Source organism: Bombina bombina, chromosome 1, assembly GCF_027579735.1.
Source record: "Bombina bombina isolate aBomBom1 chromosome 1, aBomBom1.pri, whole genome shotgun sequence".
In the NCBI taxonomy this organism is placed as follows: domain Eukaryota; kingdom Metazoa; phylum Chordata; class Amphibia; order Anura; family Bombinatoridae; genus Bombina; species Bombina bombina.
Genome location: NC_069499.1, coordinates 154,763,569 through 154,786,174, shown reverse-complemented (window position 1 = coordinate 154,786,174; position 22,606 = coordinate 154,763,569). Strand labels below are relative to the sequence as shown.

Genomic DNA, 22,606 nt, shown 5'->3' with positions numbered 1-22,606 from the left:
ATTTTAAAGATTTTGTTTCTGATTCTATCCAGAAGGCTTTGTCTGCATTTCCACCTTCTAATAAATGTAAAAGTTCTTTCTTCTACAAGATACGACGAGTCCACGGATTCATCCTTACTTGTGGGATATTATCCTCCTGCTAACAGGAAGTGGCAAAGAGCACCACAGCAGAGCTGTATATATAGCTCCTCCCTTCTCTCCACCCCCAGTCATTCTCTTTGCCTATACTAGTAATAGGAAGAGGTAAAGTGAAAGAAGTGTTAAAATGATAGTTTTTAGTTTCTTCAATCAAGAAGTTTTTTATTTTAAATGGTACCAGTGAGTACTATTTTCCTCAGGCAGCTTATAGAAGAAGATTTCTGCCCTGAGGTTGATGATCTTAGCAGTTGTCACTAAGATCCATGTAGGTTCCCACAGAATGGCTGAGGAATACTAGAGAAATCTTCAGTGTGGGGAACGTTTTCATGCTACAAGCATTGAGGTATGTTCAGTCATTTATTTCTGAGAAGACTGTGATATATCAGAACTGGCTGACATAGTTCCCAAAGAGGGAAGGGGTAAGCAGTAATCCTATAGACATAAGAAAGGATATTACTGAAATCCTGTGTATTTATTTTTTATCAGGGCTCAGAGTGCATCATACATGATGGGCGGGGCCTAATTTTCACGCCTCAGATGCGCAGTTAGTTTGTCAAGAAGGACAGCAAACTTCAGCTTCGGTTGGGCCCAAACTGATTGTGATTGTCTATAGGAGTGATATTGATCAGTTTGTCAGATCCCTGGGGGCAGGTAGGCGCCACAGCAGAGCTGTGGCAAGGTGCAGGGGTTTGTTTAAGTTTTTTTCATTAAAGGGCCATAATACCCAAATGTTTAAACACTTGAAAGTGATGCAGCATAGCTGTAAAAAGCTGACTAGAAAATATCACCTGAACATCTCTATGTAAAAAAGAAAGATATTTTACCTCAAAAGTTCCTCAGTAGCCACCTCCCATTGTAAAGGATTTCTAAGCAGCATATTAGTGTGTCTGTCCCGGGACAACTGAAAGGATGAGCTTCGTGGACTCTCATATTATTTCACCAATCAGGTAAAGGAAGCTTACTATGAAATCTCATGAGAGTTAAGTCAAATCTCATGAGATCACAGTAAAAGAGTTCATGACCTCAGCACTGCTGATGCTGATTGGCTGCTGTTCATTTCTTCATTTTTTTAATTTTTTTACCTGCAGCTGGGAGCAGCTGAGTATAACTTTTTACACAGAACTTACTCTGCTGAGCTGAGGAAATTGTGAGGTAAAATATCTTCCTTTTTTACATAGAGATGCTCAGGTGATATTTTCCTGTCAGCTTTTTACAGTTATACTGCATCAGATTCAAGTGATTTAGCATATGAGTATTATGTCCCTTTAACGGTTTTGTGTTAAATTAATCATTTAGGTGGTTTAATTTGCCCTTGCTTGTGGTGCAATATCCGACTGCAATATAGGATAGGAATACCTTAAAATTGAACATTTGTTATAATTTTTAAGCAGATTTGGAAAAATTGTGCGCTTTTTTATTCTTAAAGGCGCAGTACTCGTTTTTCAAAAATGTTGTTTTACTCAAAAAATAAAGTGTTTAACGACTTTTGTGGTTATTACTTGCCTGTTCAACATGTCTGACATTGAGGAAAGTCAGTGCTCTATGTGTTTAGAAGCCATTGTGGAACCCCCTCTTACATTGTGTCCTTCTTGTACTGAAAGGGCCTTACACTGTAAAGCAGTGATTTGCAACCTTTTTTTTGCCGTGGCACACTTTTTTACATTAAAAAATCCCGTGGCACACCACCATCCCAAAATTTTACAAAATCACACATTGTAGCCTAATACAGGATATATATATACAGTATATATATATATATATTTATATACACACTGTACTGTGCTGTCATGCCATGCCTCCTACAAACTATACATGACATATTGACATTCATTCACAAACACCCCCGCACTGTTGTCAGTCTGCCGCGGCACACTTGAGGATCTCTCACGGCACACTGGTTGAAAAACACTACTGTAAAGAACATATTTTAGGTGATAAAAGTACGTCTAAGGATGGTTCTCAGTCTGAAGAGAATCAGGATATGCCATCAAATTCTCCCCAAGTGTCACAACCTTTAATGCCCTCTCAAGCGACGCCAAGTACTTCTAGTGCGTCTAATTCTTTTACTCTGCAAGATATGGCTGCAGTTATGTCTACTACCCTTACAGAGGTATTATCTAAACTGCCAGTTTTACAGGGTAAACGCAGTAGGCCAGGTATTAAGGTAAATACTGAACCCTCTGAGGCCTTATTGGCCATTTCCGATGTACCCTCACAGTGCTCTGATTTGGGGGTCAGGGAATGTGTGTATGTGACACTGTGTGTGTGTGACACTATGTGTGTATGTGACACTGTATATGTGTGACACAGGAAATGTGTTGCTCCAGACAGATTCGGACGTGATGTCCTTTAAATTTAGGCTTGAACACCTCCGCCTGTTATTTTGTGAGGTTTTAGCGACTCTGGATGATTGTGACCCTATTTTGATACCACCAGAGAAATTGTGTAAGATGGACAAATATCTAGAGGTGCCTACTTACACTGATGTTTTTTCAGTTCCCAAAAGAATTTCAGACATTGTTACAAAGGAATGGGATAGACCAGGTATACTGTTCTCTCCCCCTCCTAATTTTAAGAAAATGTTTCCCATATCTGACACCATTCGGGATTCTTGGCAAACGGTCCCTAAGGTAGAGGGAGCTATTTCTACCCTGGCTAAGCGTACAACTATACCTATTGAGGACAGTTGTGCTTTCAAAGACCCCATGGATAAAAAGTTAGATTGTCTTCTAAAGAAATTATTTATTCATCAGGGTTTTCTTTTACAACCTATAGCTTGCATTGTTCCAGTTACTACTGCAGCAGCTTTTTGGTTTGATGCTCTAGAAGACTCTCAAGGTTGAGACCCCATTAGATGACATTTTGGATAGAATTAAGGCTCTCAAGCTAGCTAATTCTTTTATTACTGATGCCGCTTTTCAAATGGATAAATTAGCGGCGAAAAATGCAGGTTTTGCCATTTTAGCGCGTAGAGCGTTATGGCTCAAATCTTGGTCAGCTGATGTGTCATCAAAATTTAAGCTTTTGGCTATTCCTTTTAAGGGTAAGACCCTATTTGGGGCTGAATTGAAAGAAATCATTTCTGACATTACTGGAGGTAAAGGTCCTTCCCTGCCTCAGGATAAGTCTGTTAAGAGGAGGGGTAATCAAAATAATTTTCGTTCCTTTCGAAACTTTAAAGGAGGACCCTCTGCTTCCTCTTCCTCCACAAAGCAGGAAGGGAATTTTGCTCAATCCAAGTCAGTCTGGAGACCTAACCAGGCCTGGAATAAAAATAAACAAGCTAAGAAGCCCACAGCTGTTAGCAAGACAGCATGAAGGGGCAGCCCCCGATCCGGGACCGGATTTAGTAGGGGGCAGACTTTCTCTCTTTGCTCAGGCTTGGGCAAGGGATGTTCAGGATCCTTGGGTATTGGAAATTGTGTCCCAGGGATATCAGCTGGAATTCAAGGATTTGCTCCCAAGAGGGAGATATAATCTTTCACGTTTGTAGACCAGACAAAAAGAGAGGCGTTCTTACGCTGTGTAAAACACCTCTTTACCATGGGAGTAATTTGCCCAGTTCCAAAACTAGAACAGGGACAGGGGTTTTACTCCAATCTGTTCGTGGTTCCCAAAAAAAGAGGGAACTTTCAGACCGATTTTAGATCTCAAATTTCTAAACAAATTTCTCAGAGTCCCATCGTTCAAAATGGAGACTTTACGAACAATTTTACCAATGATCCAGGAGGGTCAATATATGACCACCGTGGACTTGAAGGATGCATATCTTCACATTCCTATCCACAAGGATCATCTTAAGTTTCTAAGGTTCGCCTTTCTGGACAAACATCAGTTTGTGGCCCTTCCTTTCGGGTTGGCCACAGCTCCCAGAATCTTCACAAAGGTGCTAGGGTCCCTTCTAGCGATTCTCAGACCGCGGGGCATAGCAGTGGCGGCCTATCTGGATGATATTTTGATCCAGGCGTCAACTTATCATCTGACCAAATCTCACACGGACATCGTGTTGGCATTTCTAAGAACTCACGGTTGGAAAGTGAATATAGAAAAGAGCTCACTAGTTTCACTAACAAGAGTTCCATTCTTGGGACCTCTGATAGACTCGATAGACATGAAAATATTTCTGACGGAGGTCAGAAAATCAAAAATTCTAAATACTTGCCGAGCACTTCAGTCCATTCCTCGGCCATCAGTGGCTCAGTGTATGGAGGTCATTGGATTAATGGTAGCGGCAATGGACATAGTTCCGTTTGCTTGCTTTCATCTCAGACCACTGCAGCTGTGCATGCTCAGACAGTGGAATGGGGACTATTCGAATTTATCTCCTCAGATAAATCTGGATCAAGAGACCAGAGACTCTCTTCTTTGGTGGTTGTCACAGGATCATCTGTCCCAGGGAATGTGCTTCCACAGGCCAGCATGGGTAATAGTGACGACGGACGCCAGTCTCTTGGGCTGGGGTGCAGTCTGGAATTCCCTGAAAGCTCAGGGTGTTTGGACTCAGGTGGAGTCTCTACTGCCAATCAATATTCTGGAACTGAGAGCAATATTCAATGCGCTTCAGGCGTGGCCTCAGTTGGCTTTGGCCAAATTCATAAGATTCCAGTCGGACAATATCACGACTGTAGCATATATCAATCATCAAGGGGGAACAAGGAGTTCTCTAGCGATGATAGAGGTTTCAAAGATAATCCGATTGGCGGTGGCTCTCTCTTGCCATCTATTAGCAATCTATATCCCAGGAGTAGAGAACTGGGAAGCAGATTTTCTGAGTCGTCAGACTTTTCATCCGGGGGAGTGGGAACTCCATCCAGAGGTGTTTGCATCATTGATTCATCAATGGGGCACACCGAAATTGGATCTGATGGCATCTCGTCAGAATGCCAAACTTCCTTGTTACGGGTCCAGGTCAAGGGATCCCCAAGCTGTACTGATAGATGCTCTAGCAGTACCTTGGTCGTTCAACCTGGCTTATGTGTTTCCACCATTTCCTCTCCTCCCTTGTGTGATTGCAAGAATCAAACAGGAGAGAGCTTCGGTAATTCTAATAGCGCCTGCATGGCCACGCAGGACTTGGTATGCGGATCTAGTGGACATGTCATCTCTGCCACTGTGGAAACTTCCATTGAGACGGGACCTTCTCATTCAAGGTCCGTTCCAACATCCAAATCTAAATTCTCTGCAGCTGACTGCATGGAGATTGAACGCTTGATTTTATCTAAGCGGGGATTCTCTGAGTCGGTCATTGATACTTTGATTCAGGCTCGAAAGCCTGTCACTAGAAAGATTTACCATAAGATATGGCGTAAATATCTTTATTGGTGCGAATCCAAGGGCTACTCATGGAGCAGCGTTAGGATTCCTAAGATTTTGTCCTTTCTCCAAGAAGTATTGGAGAAGGGATTATCATCTAGTTCCTTAAAGGGACAGATTTCTGCTTTGTCAATTTTACTACACAAGCGTCTGGCGGATGTCCCAGACGTTTAGTCTTTTTGTCAGACTTTAATCTGAATTAAGCCTGTGTTTAAACCTATTGCTCCGCCATGGAGTTTGATTTTAGTTCTCAATGTTCTTAAAGGGGTTCCGTTTGAACCCATGCATTCCATAGATATTAAGCTATTATCTTGGAAAGTTTTGTTTTTAGATGCTATCTCTTCTGCTCGAAGAGTTTCTGAGCTTTCTGCGTTGCAGTGTGATTCACCTTATCTTATATTCCATTCTGATAAGGTGGTTTTGCGTACTAAACCTGGATTCCTTCCTAAGGTTGTTTCAAATAAGAATATTAATCAGGAAATTGTTGTTCCTTCCTTGTGTCCTAATCCTTCGTCTAAGAAGGAACGTCTGTTACATAACTTGGACGTGGTTTGTGCCTTGAAGTTTTACTTACAAGCGACCAAGGATTTCCGTCAAACCTCTTCTCTATTCATTGTTTATTCTGGAAAGCGTAGGGGTCAAAAAGCTACGGCTACCTCTCTTTCTTTTTGGCTGAAAAGCATCATCCGCCTGGCATACGAGACTGCTGGACAGCAGCCTCCTGAAAAAATTACGGCTCATTCTACTAGAGTGGTGGCTTCCACATGGGCTTTCAAAAACTATGCTTCTGTTGAACAAATTTGTAAGGCTGCGACTTGGTCCTCCCTTCATACTTTTTCCAAATTTTCCAAATTTGATACTTTTGCTTCTTCTGAGGCTATTTTTGGGAGAAAAGTTCTTCAAGCAGTGGTGCCTTCCGTTTAGGTATCTGTCTTGTCCCTCCCGTTCATCCGTGTCCTGTTGCTTTGGTATTGTATCCCACAAGTAAGGATGAATCCGTGGACTCGTATCTTGTAGAAGAAAAGGAAATTTATGCTTACCTGATAAATTGATTTCTTCTACGATACGACAAGTCCACGACCCGCCCTGTCTTTTTAAGACAGAATTTATTTTATTTTTTACAACTTCAGTCACCTCTGCACCTTTTAGCTTTTCCTTTCTCTTCCTATACCTTCGGTCGAATGATTGGGGGTGGAGTGAAGGGAGGCGCTATATATACAGCTCTGCTGTGGTGCTCTTTGCCACTTCCTGTTAGCAGGAGGATAATATCCCACAAGTAAGGATGAATCCGTGGACTCGTCGTATCGTAGAAGAAATCAATTTATCAGGTAAGCATAAATTTCCTTTTTAAAACTTCTCATTCAGTTGATGAAATTTCAAATGACCAACAACATAATAATTTATCCTCCTCTAATGAGGATCTATCCGATTCAGAAGATCCTTCCTCAGACATTGACACTGACAAATCTACTTTTCTCCAACATAGGTGTGTCCGGTCCACGGCGTCATCCTTACTTGTGGGATATTCTCTTCCCCAACAGGAAATGGCAAAGAGCCCAGCAAAGCTGGTCACATGATCCCTCCTAGGCTCCGCCTACCCCAGTCATTCTCTTTGCCGTTGTACAGGCAACATCTCCACGGAGATGGCTTAGAGTTTTTTAGTGTTTAACTGTAGTTTTTATTATTCAATCAAGAGTTTGTTATTTTGAAATAGTGCTGGCATGTACTATTTACTCAGAAACAGAAAAGAGATGAAGATTTCTGTTTGTATGAGGAAAATGATTTTAGCAACCGTCACTAAAATCCATGGCTGTTCCACACAGGACTGTTGAGAGCAATTAACTTCAGTTGGAGGAACAGTGAGCAGTCTCTTGCTGCTTGAGGTATGACACATTCTAACAAGACGATGTAATGCTGGAAGCTGTCATTTTCCCTATGGGATCCGGTAAGCCATGTTTATTACGATCGTAAATAAGGGCTTCACAAGGGCTTATTAAGACTGTAGACTTTTTCTGGGCTAAATCGATTCATTATTAACACATATTTAGCCTTGAGGAATCATTTTATCTGGGTATTTTGATATAATAATATCGGCAGGCACTGTTTTAGACACCTTATTCTTAGGGGCTTTCCCAAAGCATAGGCAGAGCCTCATTTTCGCGCCGGTGTGGCGCACTTGTTTTTGAGAGGCATGGCATGCAGTCGCATGTGAGAGGAGCTCTGATACTTAGAAAAGGCTTTCTGAAGGCGTCATTTGGTATCGTATTCCCCTTTGGGCTTGGTTGGGTCTCAGCAAAGCAGATACCAGGGACTGTAAAGGGGTTAAAGTTCAAAACGGCTCCGGTTCCGTTATTTTAAGGGTGGTGTGCAATACTTTTAAGGCTTTAAGACACTGTGGTGAAAATTTGGTGAATTTTGAACAATTCCTTCATGTTTTTTCGCAATTGCAGTAATAAAGTGTGTTCAGTTTAAAATTTAAAGTGACAGTAACGGTTTTATTTTAAAACGTTTTTTGTACTTTGTTATCAAGTTTATGCCTGTTTAACATGTCTGAACTACCAGATAGACTGTGTTCTGAATGTGGGGAAGCCAGAATTCCTATTCATTTAAATAAATGTGATTTATGTGACAATGACAATGATGCCCAAGATGATTCCTCAAGTGAGGGGAGTAAGCATGGTACTGCATCATTCCCTCCTTCGTCTACACGAGTCTTGCCCACTCAGGAGGCCCCTAGTACATCTAGCGCGCCAATACTCCTTACTATGCAACAATTAACGGCTGTAATGGATAATTCTGTCAAAAACATTTTAGCCAAAATGAACACTTATCAGCGTAAGCGCGATTGCTCTGTTTTAGATACTGAAGAGCATGACGACGCTGATAATAATATTTCTGAAGGGCCCCTAACCCAGTCTGATGGGGCCAGGGAGGTTTTGTCTGAGGGAGAAATTACTGATTCAGGGAACATTTCTCAACAAGCTGAACCTGATGTGATTGCATTTAAATTTAAGTTGAAACATCTCCGCATTCTGCTTAAGGAGGTATTATCCACTCTGGATGATTGTGACAAGTTGGTCATCCCAGAGAAACTATGTAAAATGGACAAGTTCCTAGAGGTGCCGGGGCTCCCAGAAGCTTTTCCTATACCCAAGCGGGTGGCGGACATTGTTAATAAAGAATGGGAAAGGCCCGGTATTCCTTTCGTCCCTCCCCCCATATTTAAAAAATTGTTTCCTATGGTCGACCCCAGAAAGGACTTATGGCAGACAGTCCCCAAGGTCGAGGGAGCGGTTTCCACTTTAAACAAACGCACCACTATACCCATAGAGGATAGTTGTGCTTTCAAAGATCCTATGGATAAAAAATTAGAAGGTTTGCTTAAAAAAATGTTTGTTCAGCAGGGTTACCTTCTACAACCAATTTCATGCATTGTCCCTGTCGCTACAGCCGCATGTTTCTGGTTCGATGAGCTGATAAAGGCGGTCGATAGTGATTCTCCTCCTTATGAGGAGATTTTGGACAGAATCAATGCTCTCAAATTGGCTAATTCTTTCACCCTAGACGCCACTTTGCAATTGGCTAGGTTAGCGGCTAAGAATTCAGGGTTTGCTATTGTGGCGCGCAGAGCGCTTTGGTTGAAATCTTGGTCGGCTGATGCGTCTTCCAAGAACAAGCTACTTAACATTCCTTTCAAGGGGAAAACGCTGTTTGGCCCTGACTTGAAAGAGATTATCTCTGATATCACTGGGGGTAAGGGCCACGCCCTTCCTCAGGATCGGCCTTTCAAGGCAAAAAATAAACCTAATTTTCGTCCCTTTCGTAGAAACGGACCAACCCAAAGTGCTACGTCCTCTAAGCAAGAGGGTAATACTTCTCAAGCCAAGCCAGCTTGGAGACCAATGCAAGGCTGGAACAAGGGAAAGCAGGCCAAGAAACCTGCCACTGCTACCAAGACAGCATGAAATGTTGGCCCCCGATCCGGGACCGGATCTGGTGGGGGGCAGACTCTCTCTCTTCGCTCAGGCTTGGGCAAGAGATGTTCTGGATCCTTGGGCGCTAGAAATAGTCTCCCAAGGTTATCTTCTGGAATTCAAGGGACTTCCCCCAAGGGGGAGGTTCCACAGGTCTCAGTTGTCTTCAGACCACATAAAAAGACAGGCATTCTTACATTGTGTAGAAGACCTGTTAAAAATGGGAGTGATTCATCCTGTTCCATTAAGAGAACAAGGGATGGGGTTCTACTCCAATCTGTTCATAGTTCCCAAAAAAGAGGGAACGTTCAGACCAATCTTAGATCTCAAGATCTTAAACAAGTTTCTCAAGGTTCCATCGTTCAAGATGGAAACCATTCGAACTATTCTTCCTTCCATCCAGGAAGGTCAATTCATGACCACGGTGGATTTAAAGGATGCGTATCTACATATTCCTATCCACAAGGAACATCATCGGTTCCTAAGGTTCGCATTCCTGGACAAACATTACCAGTTCGTGGCGCTTCCTTTCGGATTAGCCACTGCTCCAAGGATTTTCACAAAGGTACTAGGGTCCCTTCTAGCTGTGCTAAGACCAAGGGGCATCGCTGTAGTACCTTACTTGGACGACATTCTGATTCAAGCGTCGTCCCTTCCTCAAGCAAAGGCTCACACGGACATTGTCCTGGCCTTTCTCAGATCTCACGGATGGAAAGTGAACGTGGAAAAGAGTTCTCTATCTCCGTCAACAAGGGTTCCCTTCTTGGGAACAATAATAGACTCCTTAGAAATGAGGATTTTCCTGACAGAGGCCAGAAAAACAAAACTTCTAGACTCTTGTCGGATACTTCATTCCGTTCCTCTTCCTTCCATAGCTCAGTGCATGGAAGTGATCGGGTTGATGGTAGCGGCAATGGACATAGTTCCTTTTGCGCGCATTCATCTAAGACCATTACAACTGTGCATGCTCAGTCAGTGGAATGGGGACTATACAGACTTGTCTCCGAAGATACAAGTAAACCAGAGGACCAGAGACTCACTCCGTTGGTGGCTGTCCCTGGACAACCTGTCACAAGGGATGACATTCCGCAGACCAGAGTGGGTCATTGTCACGACCGACGCCAGTCTGATGGGCTGGGGCGCGGTCTGGGGATCCCTGAATGCTCAGGGTCTTTGGTCTCGGGAAGAATCTCTTCTACCGATAAATATTCTGGAACTGAGAGCGATATTCAATGCTCTCAAGGCTTGGCCTCAGCTAGCGAGGGCCAAGTTCATACGGTTTCAATCAGACAACATGACAACTGTTGCGTACATCAACCATCAGGGGGGAACAAGGAGTTCCCTAGCGATGGAAGAAGTGACCAAAATCATTCTATGGGCGGAGTCTCACTCCTGCCACCTGTCTGCTATCCACATCCCAGGAGTGGAAAATTGGGAAGCGGATTTTCTGAGTCGTCAGACATTGCATCCGGGGGAGTGGGAACTCCATCCGGAAATCTTTGCCCAAGTCACTCAGCTGTGGGGCATTCCAGACATGGATCTGATGGCCTCTCGTCAGAACTTCAAAGTTCCTTGCTACGGGTCCAGATCCAGGGATCCCAAGGCGGCTCTAGTGGATGCACTAGTAGCACCTTGGACCTTCAAACTAGCTTATGTGTTCCCGCCGTTTCCTCTCATCCCCAGGCTGGTAGCCAGGATCAATCAGGAGAGGGCGTCGGTGATCTTGATAGCTCCTGCGTGGCCACGCAGGACTTGGTATGCAGATCTGGTGAATATGTCATCGGCTCCACCTTGGAAGCTACCTTTGAGACGAGACCTTCTTGTTCAGGGTCCGTTCGAACATCCGAATCTGGTTTCACTCCAGCTGACTGCTTGGAGATTGAACGCTTGATCTTATCGAAGCGAGGGTTCTCAGATTCTGTTATCGATACTCTTGTTCAGGCCAGAAAGCCTGTAACTAGAAAGATTTACCACAAAATTTGGAAAAAATATATCTGTTGGTGTGAATCTAAAGGATTCCCTTGGGACAAGGTTAAGATTCCTAGGATTCTATCCTTCCTTCAAGAAGGATTGGAAAAAGGATTATCTGCAAGTTCCCTGAAGGGACAGATTTCTGCCTTGTCTGTGTTACTTCACAAAAAGCTGGCAGCTGTGCCAGATGTTCAAGCCTTTGTTCAGGCTCTGGTTAGAATTAAGCCTGTTTACAAACCTTTGACTCCTCCTTGGAGTCTCAATTTGGCTCTTTCAGTTCTTCAGGGGGTTCCGTTTGAACCCTTACATTCCGTTGATATTAAGTTATTATCTTGGAAAGTTTTGTTTTTAGTTGCAATTTCTTCTGCTAGAAGAGTTTCAGAATTATCTGCTCTGCAGTGTTCTCCTCCTTATCTGGTGTTTCATGCAGATAAGGTGGTTTTACGTACTAAACCTGGTTTTCTTCCAAAAGTTGTTTCTAACAAAAACATTAACCAGGAGATTATCGTACCTTCTCTGTGTCCGAAACCAGTTTCAAAGAAGGAACGATTGTTGCACAATTTGGATGTTGTTCGCGCTCTAAAATTCTATTTAGATGCTACAAAGGATTTTAGACAAACATCTTCCTTGTTTGTTGTTTATTCCGGTAAAAGGAGAGGTCAAAAAGCAACTTCTACCTCTCTTTCTTTTTGGATTAAAAGCATCATCAGATTGGCTTACGAGACTGCCGGACGGCAGCCTCCCGAAAGAATCACAGCTCATTCCACTAGGGCTGTGGCTTCCACATGGGCCTTCAAGAATGAGGCTTCTGTTGATCAGATATGTAGGGCAGCGACTTGGTCTTCACTGCACACTTTTACCAAATTTTACAAGTTTGATACTTTTGCTTCTTCTGAGGCTATTTTTGGGAGAAAGGTTTTGCAAGCCGTGGTGCCTTCCATTTAGGTGACCTGATTTGCTCCCTCCCTTCATCCGTGTCCTAAAGCTTTGGTATTGGTTCCCACAAGTAAGGATGACGCCGTGGACCGGACACACCTATGTTGGAGAAAAAAGAATTTATGTTTACCTGATAAATTACTTTCTCCAACGGTGTGTCCGGTCCACGGCCCGCCCTGGTTTTTTTAATCAGGTCTGATAATTTATTTTCTTTAACTACAGTCACCACGGTACCATATGGTTTCTCCTATGCAAATATTCCTCCTTAACGTCGGTCGAATGACTGGGGTAGGCGGAGCCTAGGAGGGATCATGTGACCAGCTTTGCTGGGCTCTTTGCCATTTCCTGTTGGGGAAGAGAATATCCCACAAGTAAGGATGACGCCGTGGACCGGACACACCGTTGGAGAAAGTAATTTATCAGGTAAACATAAATTCTGTTATTTGTTTAAAATAGAGTATATGCGTTCTTCATTAAAAGAAGTGTTAATTACTTTGGATATTGAGGTAGCCAGCCCTCTTGACATTAAGTCTAATAAAAGTTTAAATGCTGTTTTTAAACATCCTGTGGTTTCTCCAGGGGTTTTTCCTATTCCTGAGGCTATTTCTGATATGATTTCTAAGGAATGGAATAAGCCAGGTACTTCTTTTATTCCTTCTTCAAGGTTTAAAAAATTGTATCCTTTACCAGCAAATTCTATAGCGTTTTGGGAAAAAATCCCCAAAGTTGATGGGGCTATTTCTACTCTTGCTAAACGTACCACTATTCCTATGGAAGATAGTACTTCCTTTAAGGATTCTTTAGATAGGAAGCTTGAATCTTATCTAAGGAAAGCCTATTTATATTCAGATCATCTTCTCAGACCTGCAATTTCTTTGGCTGATGTTGCGGCTGCATCATCTTTCTGGTTGGAGAATTTAGCGCAACATGAATTGGATTCTTACATATCTAGCATTGTTCATTTACGACAACATGCTAATCATTTTATTTGTGATGCCATTTTTTATATTATCAAAATTGATGTTAGATCCATGTCTTTATCTATTTTAGCTAGAAGAGCTTTGTGGCTTAAATCTTGGAATGCTTATATGACATCTAAATCTAGATTACTATCTCTTTCTTTCCAAGGTAATAATTTATTTGGTTCTCAGTTGGACTCTATTATTTCAACTGTTACTTGGGGAAAGGGAGTTTTTCTGCCTCAGGATAAAAAAACCTAAGGGTAAATCTAAGGCTTCTAACCGTTTTCGTTCCTTTCGTCAAAATAAGGAACAAAAACCCAATCCTTCCCCCAAGGAATCTGTTTCCAATTGGAAGCCTTCCTCAAATTGGAATAAATCCAAGCCATTTAAGAAACCAAAGTCAGCCCCTAAGTCCGCATGAGGGTGCGGCCCTCATTCCAGCTCAGCTGGTAGGGGGCAGATTAAGTTTTTTTCAAGGATGTTTGGATAAATTCTGTCCAAAATCAATGGATTCAGAGCATTGTCTCTCAAGGGTATTGAATAGGATTCAGAGTAAGACCTCCTGTGAGAAGATTCTTTCTCTCACGTATCTCAGCAATTACAGTAAAAGCTCAGGCTTTCCTGAAGTGTGTTTCAGACCTGGAGTCTTCAGGTGTAATCATGCCAGTTCCTTTTCAGGAACAAGGTTTGGGGTTTTATTCAAATCTTTTCATTGTCCCAGAGAAGGAAAATTTATTCAGACCAGTTCTGGATCTGAAAATTTTGAATCATTATGTAAGAGTACCAACTTTCAAGATGGTGACTATAAGGACTATTCTGCCTTTTGTTCAGCAAGGACATTATATGTCCACAATAGACTTGCAGGATGCATACCTTCATATTCCGATTCATCCAGAATATTATCAGTTCCTGAGATTCTCTTTTCTAGACAAGCATTACCAATTTGTTGCTCTTCCATTTGGCCTAACAACAGCTCCAATAATCTTTTCAAAGGTTCTAGGTGCCCTACTCTCTGTAATCAGAGTACAGGGTATTGCAGTGTTTCCTTATTTGGACGATATCTTGGTACTAGCTCAGTCTTTACATTCTGCAGAATCTCACACAAATCAACTGGTGTTGTTTCTTCGGAAACATGGTTGGAGGATCAATTTACCAAAAGGTTTCTTGATTCCTCAGACAAGGGTCACCTTTTTAGGCTTCCAGATAGATTCAGTGTCCATGACTCTGTCTCTAACAGACAAGAGATGTTTAAAGTTGGTTGCAGCCTGCCGGCACCTTCAGTCTCAGTCATTCCCTTCAGTGGCTATGTGCATGGAAGTTTTAGGTCTCATGACTGCAGCATCGGACGCGATCCCCTTTGCTCGTTTTCACATGAGACCTCTACAGCTTTGTATGCTGAACCAATGGTGCCGGGATTATACAAAGATATCACAATTAATATCCTTAAATCCCAATGTTCGATACTCTCTGACGTGGTGGATAGATCACCATCGTTTAGTTCAAGGGGCTTCTTTTGTTCGGCCAGCCTGGATGATCACAACAGATGCGAGTCTTTCGGGTTGGGGAGCTGTTTGGGGATCCCTGACAGCACAAGTGGTTTGGAAATCTCAAGAGGCGAGATTACCAATAAATATTTTAGAACTCCGTGCAATTCTCAGAGCTCTTCAGTTTTGGCCTCTGTTAAAGAGAGAACTGTTCATTTGTTTTCAGACAGACAATAACACAACAGTGGCATATGTCAGTCATCAGGGTGGGACTCACAGTCCCCAAGCTATGAAAGAAGTATCTCGGATACTTGCTTGGGCGGAATCCAGCTCCTGTCTAATCTCTGTGGTGCATATCCCAGGTGTAGACAATTGGGAGGCGGATTATCTCAGCCGCCAGACTTTACATCCAGGGGAGTGGTCTCTCCATCCAGATGTATTTTCTCAGATTGTTCAGATGTGGGGTCTTCCAGAGATAGATCTCATGGCCTCTCATCTAAACACGAAACTTCCCAGATACCTGTCCAGGTCCAGGGATGTTCAGACGGAAGCAGTGGATGCGCTGACTCTTCCTTGGTGTTATCATCCTGCCTATATTTTCCCGCCTCTAGTTCTTCTTCCAAGAGTGATCTCCAAAATCATCATGGAACAATCGTTTATTTTGCTGGTGGCTCCATCATGGCCACACAGGCTTTGGTATGTGGATCTGGTTCGGATGTCCAGTTGCCAACCTTGGCCACTTCCGTTAAGGCCGGACCTATTGTCTCAAGGTTCGTTTTCCCATCAGGATCTCAAATCATTAAATTTGAAGGTATGGAAATTGAACGCTTAGTACTAAGTCATAGAGGTTTCTCTGACTCAGTGATTAATACTATGTTACAAGCTCGTAAAACTGTCTCTAGAAAGATTTATTATAGAGTTTGTTAGACTTATATTTCATGGTGTTCTTCTGATAAATTCTCTTGGCATTCTTTTAGAATTCCTAGAATTTTACAGTTTCTTCAGGATGGTTTGGATAAGGGTTTGTCTGCAAGTTCCTTGAAGGGACAAATCTCTGCTCTTTCTTTTTATTTCACAGAACGATTGCTATACTTCCTGATATTCACTGTTTTGTACAGGCTTTAGTTCGTATTAAGCCTGTTATTAAATCAATTTCTCCACCTTGGAGTCTTAATTTGGTTTTGAAGGCTGTACAGGCTCCTCCATTTGAGCCTATGGCCTCTAGTTATCAAGCCGTCAACCACAAATACGCTGGAATTCCGCAGCGTATTTGTGGCGAGGCTGATTCGCCATAGTTATCAACCCCTACTGCCCGGCAAAAGTAGAATTCAGTGACGTAACCTACGATCCGCCGGACTCAGTCCGACACAGATCGATGGTTACGTAACTACAGATGTTCCGAACGCAAGTTTGGCACAATCTGACTACTTTTGGTAGTTATCAAACTACTACCAGCTACGCTCGCCACTATTCCGGGCCAGCGTACCTGGATTTCAATCCGCCGCCCTGGAGGTGGCGGATCCCATAGGAATCAATGGGAGTCTGACCATAGCGAAAGCTCATGTTCGCTGCTGCCCGATATCCCATTGATTCCTATGGGAGATGTCTGCACCTAACACCCTAACATGTACCCCAAGTCTAAACACCCCTAATCTGTCCCCCCCCCTACACTGCCGCAACTAAATAAATGTATTACCCCCTAAACCGCCGCTCCCGGACCCCATCGCAACTATAATAAACATGTTAACCCCTAAACCGCCGCTCCCGGACTCCAAACTTCAATCTGATTGGCTGATTGAATCAGCCAATCAGATTTTTCCTACCTTAATTCCGATTGGCTGATAGAATCCTATCAGCCAATCGGTATTCGAGGGACACCATCTTGGATGACGTCCCTTAAAGGAACCTTCATTCGTTGTTCAGTCATCGGTTGAAGAAGATGGCTCCGCGTCGGCTCCTTTGAAGATGGCTCCGCTCCACTCTGGATGGATGAAGATTGAAGTTGCCGCCTGGATGATGACTTCTACCGGATGAAGGACCTCCTCTGCGTACCTTGGATGAAGATTTCGGCCCGGTTGGGTGAAGACGGCTCAAGGTAGGGAGATCTTCAGGGGGTTAGCGTTAGGTTTTTTTAAGGGGGGTTTGGGTGGGTTAGAGTAGGGGTATGTGGGTGGTGGGTTTTAATTTTGGGGGGGTTGTATTTTTTTTTTACAGGTAAAAGAGCTGATTACTTTGGGGCAATGCCCAGCAAAAAGCCCTTTTAAGGGCTGGTAAAAGAGCTGGTTACTTGGTAATTTAGAATAGGGTAGGGCATTTTTTTGTTTTGGGGGGCTTTAATATTTTATTAGGGGGCTTAGATTAAGTGTAATTAGTTTAAACTTCTTGTAATTCTTTTTTATTTTCTGTAATTTAGTGGGTTTTTTTTTTGTACTATAGTTTATTTAATTTAATTTTAGGTAATTGTAGGTAATTTATTTAATTTATTTAATGATAGTGTAGTGTTTGGTTTAATTGTAACTTAGGTTAGGATTTATTTTACAGGTAATTTTGTACTTATTTTAGCTAGGTAGTTATTAGATAGTTAATAACTATTTAATAACTATTGTACCTAGTTATAATAAATAAAAAGTTGCCTGTAAAAAATAAATAAATCCTAAAATAGCTACAATATAATTATTAGTTATATTGTAGCTATCTTAGGGTTTATTTTACAGGTAAGTATTTATTTTTAAATAGGAATAATCTAGTTAATACGAGTAATATTATTTAGCTTTATTAAAATAATATTTAAGTTGGGGGGGTTAGGGTTAGTGTTAGACTTAGGATTAGGGGTTAATAATTTTAATATAGGTGGCTGCGGTATAGGGCGGGCAGGATAGGGGTTAATAATTTTATTATAGGTGGCAGCATTATAGGGGGGCAGGATAAGGGTTAATAACTTTAATATAGGTGGTGGCGGGGTCCAGGAGCGGCAGCTTAGGGGTTAAAAAATGTATTTAGTTGCGGCGGGGTCCGGGATCCGCAGGATAGGGGTTAATAACTTGAATATAGGTGGCAGCGGTGTAGTGGGGGGCAGGATAGGGGTTAATAGGTATGATGTAGGTGGCGGCGGGGTCCGGGAGCGGCGGTTTAGGGGTTAATACATTTATTATAGTTGCGGTGGGGTCCTGGAGCGCGGGTTAAGGGGGTAATAACTTTATTTAGGTGCGGGGGGCTCCAAGAGCGGCAGTTTAGGGGGTAAAACAGTGTAGTTTAGTGTGGGTGCTTAGTGACAGGCTATCAAAAAAGCTGCGAAGAAGCCGATGAGCAGCGAGATCGATGACTGTCAGTTAACAACAGTCCGCTGCTCATCACTCTGTACTTGGTGCGCGGCTTCTTGACAGCTTTTTTGATAACTTTGGCGAATGTATTCAGGTCCGTGGCGGCGATGGTAGGCGAGCGTATTGGGCCGGCGAATGCAGGTAAGTAGACAGCTTCATAACTAGAGGCCTAAGCATTCTTTGGACATTAAACTACTTACTTGGAAAGTGTTGTTCCTTTTGGCTATCTCTTCTGCTAGAAGAGTTTCTGAGCTATCTGCTCTTTCTTGTGAGTCTCCTTTTCTGATTTTTTTCATCAGGGTAAGGCAGTTTTGCGGACTTCTTTTTAATTTTTACCTAAGGTTGTGAATTCTAACAACATAAGTAGAGAAATTGTTGTCCCTTCCTTGTGTCCTAATCCTAAGAATTCTTTGGAAAGATCCTTACATTCTTTGGATGTGGTAAGAGCTTTGAAATATTATGTGGAAGCTACTAAAGATTTCAAGAAGACCTCCAGTCTATTTGTTTTATTTTCTGGTCCTAGCAAAGGTCAGAAGGCTTCTGCTATTTCCTTGGCTTCTTAATTAAAACTTTTGATTCATCAAGCTTATTTGGAGTCGGGTCAGGCCCCGCCTCAGAGAATTGCAGCTCATTCTACTAGATCAGTCTCCACTTCGTGGGCCTTTAAGAATGTAGCTTCAGTTGATCAGATTTGCAAAGCGGCAACTTGGTCCTCTTTGCATACATCTACTAAATTCTACCGTTTTGATGTATTTGCTTCTTCAGAAGCAGTTTTTGTTAGAAAAGTTCTTCAGGCAGCTGTTTCAGTTTGATTCTTCTGCTTTTGATTTAAGTTTTTTTCTTTCATTTATGAGAATAAACATATTTTTTTTGGTTGTGGATTAATTTGTCAGCGAAAATGGCTGTTTTTATTTTTATCCCTCCCTCTCTAGTGACTCTTGCGTGGAGTTCCACATCTTGGGTATTGCTATCCCATACGTCACTAGCTCATGGACTCTTGCCAATTACATGAAAGAAAACAATTTATGTAAGAACTTACCTGATAAATTAATTTCTTTCATATTGGCAAGAGTCCATGAGGCCCACCCTTTTTATGGTGGTTATGATTTTTTGTATAAAGCACAATTATTTCCAAATTTCTTTTGTTGATGCTTTTTACTCCTTTCTTTATCACCCCACTGCTTGGCTATTCGTTAAACTGAATTGTGGGTGTGGTGAGGGGTGTATTTATAGGCATTTTGAGGTTTGGGAAACTTTGCCCCTCCTGGTAGGATTGTATATCCCATACGTCACTAGGTCATGGACTCTTGCCAATATGAAAGAAATTAATTTATCAGGTAAGTTCTTACATAAATTATGTTTTTTCGTAAAAAGGATGGGTAGAGTTAACATTCTTCATGTCGTTTGAGAGGCATTCTCTAACCTATCTGAGGTTCATTTTCATCCTTGTGAGTTCAACCATACAGTGAGAATCTTGAAATTCACATTTTTCTGGCAATTCCCTGGTCTACATTGTGCTACTCCTTGGGAAGATCCTTAGCACAGTTCTTAGATGGGTTCTTCTACCAAAAGCAGTTTGCTGTCAGCCAGTGCAGTATAGTGGAAGTTAGTAGTAGGTAAATAGCTCTGTGTGTTTGTTGGCCATTTTAGATTCTACATTTTATAGTTTTCAAATTGTAATAAATAATGAACAATTTTCATTACAGGGCGTGGTGTAAAATCAAGGAATCCTCTAGGCTTAGGGAATTATACCCACTATACTATATCACAACTAGTGTTGGATATCCCCTCCCCACACACACACCAAATCAAAGGTAGGAACCTTTTACTCCAGGTTGTAGAGGTGTGGATGGTGCCTTGACGAAGCCCAATCTCACGAAAAGCATGATGTTGAAACCCGCGTTGGCTTCAGTTTGAACCAACACTAGACCTGCTTCTCTCTTATCACTGTGCAGGTCCGCTTCTATAAACTCACTGTTGGCCTGGAGTGCGGCATGTGTCGCGGCAAACACGCTGTCAAGGAAGCGTACCAGTGATAACTAGTACCGGTGGCAATACGTTTTGAATCCGGAATACCAAAGCACTTACTTCTGGTGCTAGGATCAAGACAACAGAGGATACGACAATTTAGCTGTGAGAATAACAGACCTAAAGAGCAGCGATAGCAGCGGTCAATGTTATGCTGATCCAGAGGTATGTGGTAAAGGTAACTGCATCACAGAGGATTTCAACCATGTAAGCCTCACATTGAAAGTTTAAAATACCTGTTGATCCGCAATACTACTGTCTGTCACGTTTTGAGAATGATCCTAGGTGAGACTTTTGCTGGATAAGTTTTGTGTTTGTCTGCACACACGCAAGTCGATGTTGTACTATGTATCATATTAGTTGTAGCTGTATTTCTTGTGGACTGTTGGCTGCTTTAATTGGTTCCTAATCTTTCTAACACTGCAGTGTCTCAATAAGTTTGCTTGTTTCATGCATGAACTAATACTACTCTAACTTGTACTTTCCTTTTGGAACGAGGTTCTGGCCTACCACATATATATGTGATAATCTTTTCTGACTGAGGACGAAGTAGCTTTTTGAGAGGGTTCTAATGTTGTGATATTTTTAATGAATGCATTTTTGTACATGTGTTGTATTTCTGTGTGCACTGACTATGTTGGTTTTAAAGGAATTTGAAGTGTGCTGAATACCCTTTCTATTTCTGAAATCAAGGTAATATAAGTTTGTTTGATTTCACTTCTCTATATTTCCTTTTTAATATGAAAAGAGTCAACGGCTTCATTCCTTACTTGTGGGAATACAGAACCTGGCCACCAGGAGGAGGCAAAACCCTCCAAGTTAAAGGCTTTAATACCTCCCCACTTCCCTAATATCCCAGTCATTCTTTGCCTTTCGTCACAGGAGGTTGGTAGAGAAGTGTCAGAAGATACAGAGTAGTTCCTTATAAAGGGTATCTACCCTTTGAAATGGGACTGAAGTTTTAAGTAGTCTTGTCAGCCTCTCATTGATAGCATTAACGAAAGTTAGGGTCTGGAGATGCAGGGAGAGTCTTTCTGCAAAACCATCCACACAGCTCCTAAGCAATTAGTGTTGACGAGTTTTACTGTCTGCTTTCATCACTCCATGTCAGGAGCGATGCTACAAGACTGTCACACTTGAGAGGCTGTGTTTCTGTTCCACAGCATAGATTCCGGTAAGATCGTTTCATTTTTTACACATAAGGTAACACTAGAAGACAGGGTCACAGTGTGGCTCCTTTTATCTGTATGGAATCAAGGGTTAATATCTCCTGAGGGGGGATTTTTTAACAGTGGGGATTAATCTCATAAATTTGTATTTGATTTATACTGCGTTATGTGTGAGATGTTTTCTGAGGCTCATACGCTGAGGTTGGAACATACAGGTTACTTTCACTTTAGAGCTGTGCAGCTTTACAAGCTTGGCGCGCTTTTCCTTAGCAGAGGTGGTCCTAGGTTGCGCTCCATGTGACCGGGTGTGGTCATAGTTTCACTTCCTATATTGTGACCGTGCTGCTTATCGGAGAGAAGCAGTTTACTCTGTGTGCTTAGGTCATAGGAGGTGGTTAGTGCCCCAGCCATTTGGGGTATAAAGGTGCCATCTTTATATTTTATAGAACGTTCGTTATTGTTATATTAGGACATAGCCCATAGCTATGGAGGACTCTTACGTTTTAAAGGGTACTCCCTCTATACCTAAGACTAAAGCCTGTTTGTATTGCGAGGAGGCCAAGGTATACCCGCCCTCTCAATTATGTTCCACATGCCTAGAAAAAGTGATTATGTCAAAAAAGGTTAACATGTTTGATACCACTGAGCCTTCCACCTCTGAGGGATCCCCATCCCGTGATGTGCGCACCCTGCTTTCATCTCCTAATACATATGCAGTTTCCCATAGTACGCCAGATCCTCCACCTGGAGGAGGCCTTTTACCTCCAGACTTCACTGCGCAGTTATAAACTTTGGTGTCTGCGGCCATTAGTGCTTTACTTCGCCCTGCTAAGCGAAAGCGAAATGTCAAATATTACTATCCTTCCCAGGGGTCATCATCTAGTTTATTGGCTATAGCTAATAGACGATTATCTGATGATTAAGTTCTTTCTGATACTTCAGAGTATGAACTTTCTGGGTCTAAATCGGCTGCCTCTAAGCCTCCTTTTAAAGGACGTTCTGGCTACCTTAGAGGTTCCAGAGGCCAAACTGCCTGAAGAACCTTTAATTCCTAAACTGGATAGAGGTTTCAAAGACAGGGTTGTTCCTTAGACTTTACCTGTTCCTGTAAAGATGGCAAACATTGTTAAGAACGAATGGGAGAGGATTGGTTCTTCCTTCACCCCTTCGTCTGCCTTTAAGAAACTGTTCCGGTCCCGGACTCTCAATTGAAGTTGTGGGGTTCCGTCCCTAAAGTGGATGGCACTGTCTCCACGCTTGCAAAACTCACTACTATCCCACTGGAGGATAGTTCGTCGTTCAAAGAGCCCA

General features: G+C 42.3%; 1 protein-coding gene across 1 annotated transcript in view; it reads left to right on the top strand.

Annotated features, from left to right (window-relative positions):
• The window catches only part of FANCM (FA complementation group M), an 811,954-nt gene that overhangs the window by 213,550 nt on the left and 575,798 nt on the right, over positions 1 to 22,606 (top strand). The window lies entirely within an intron of this gene.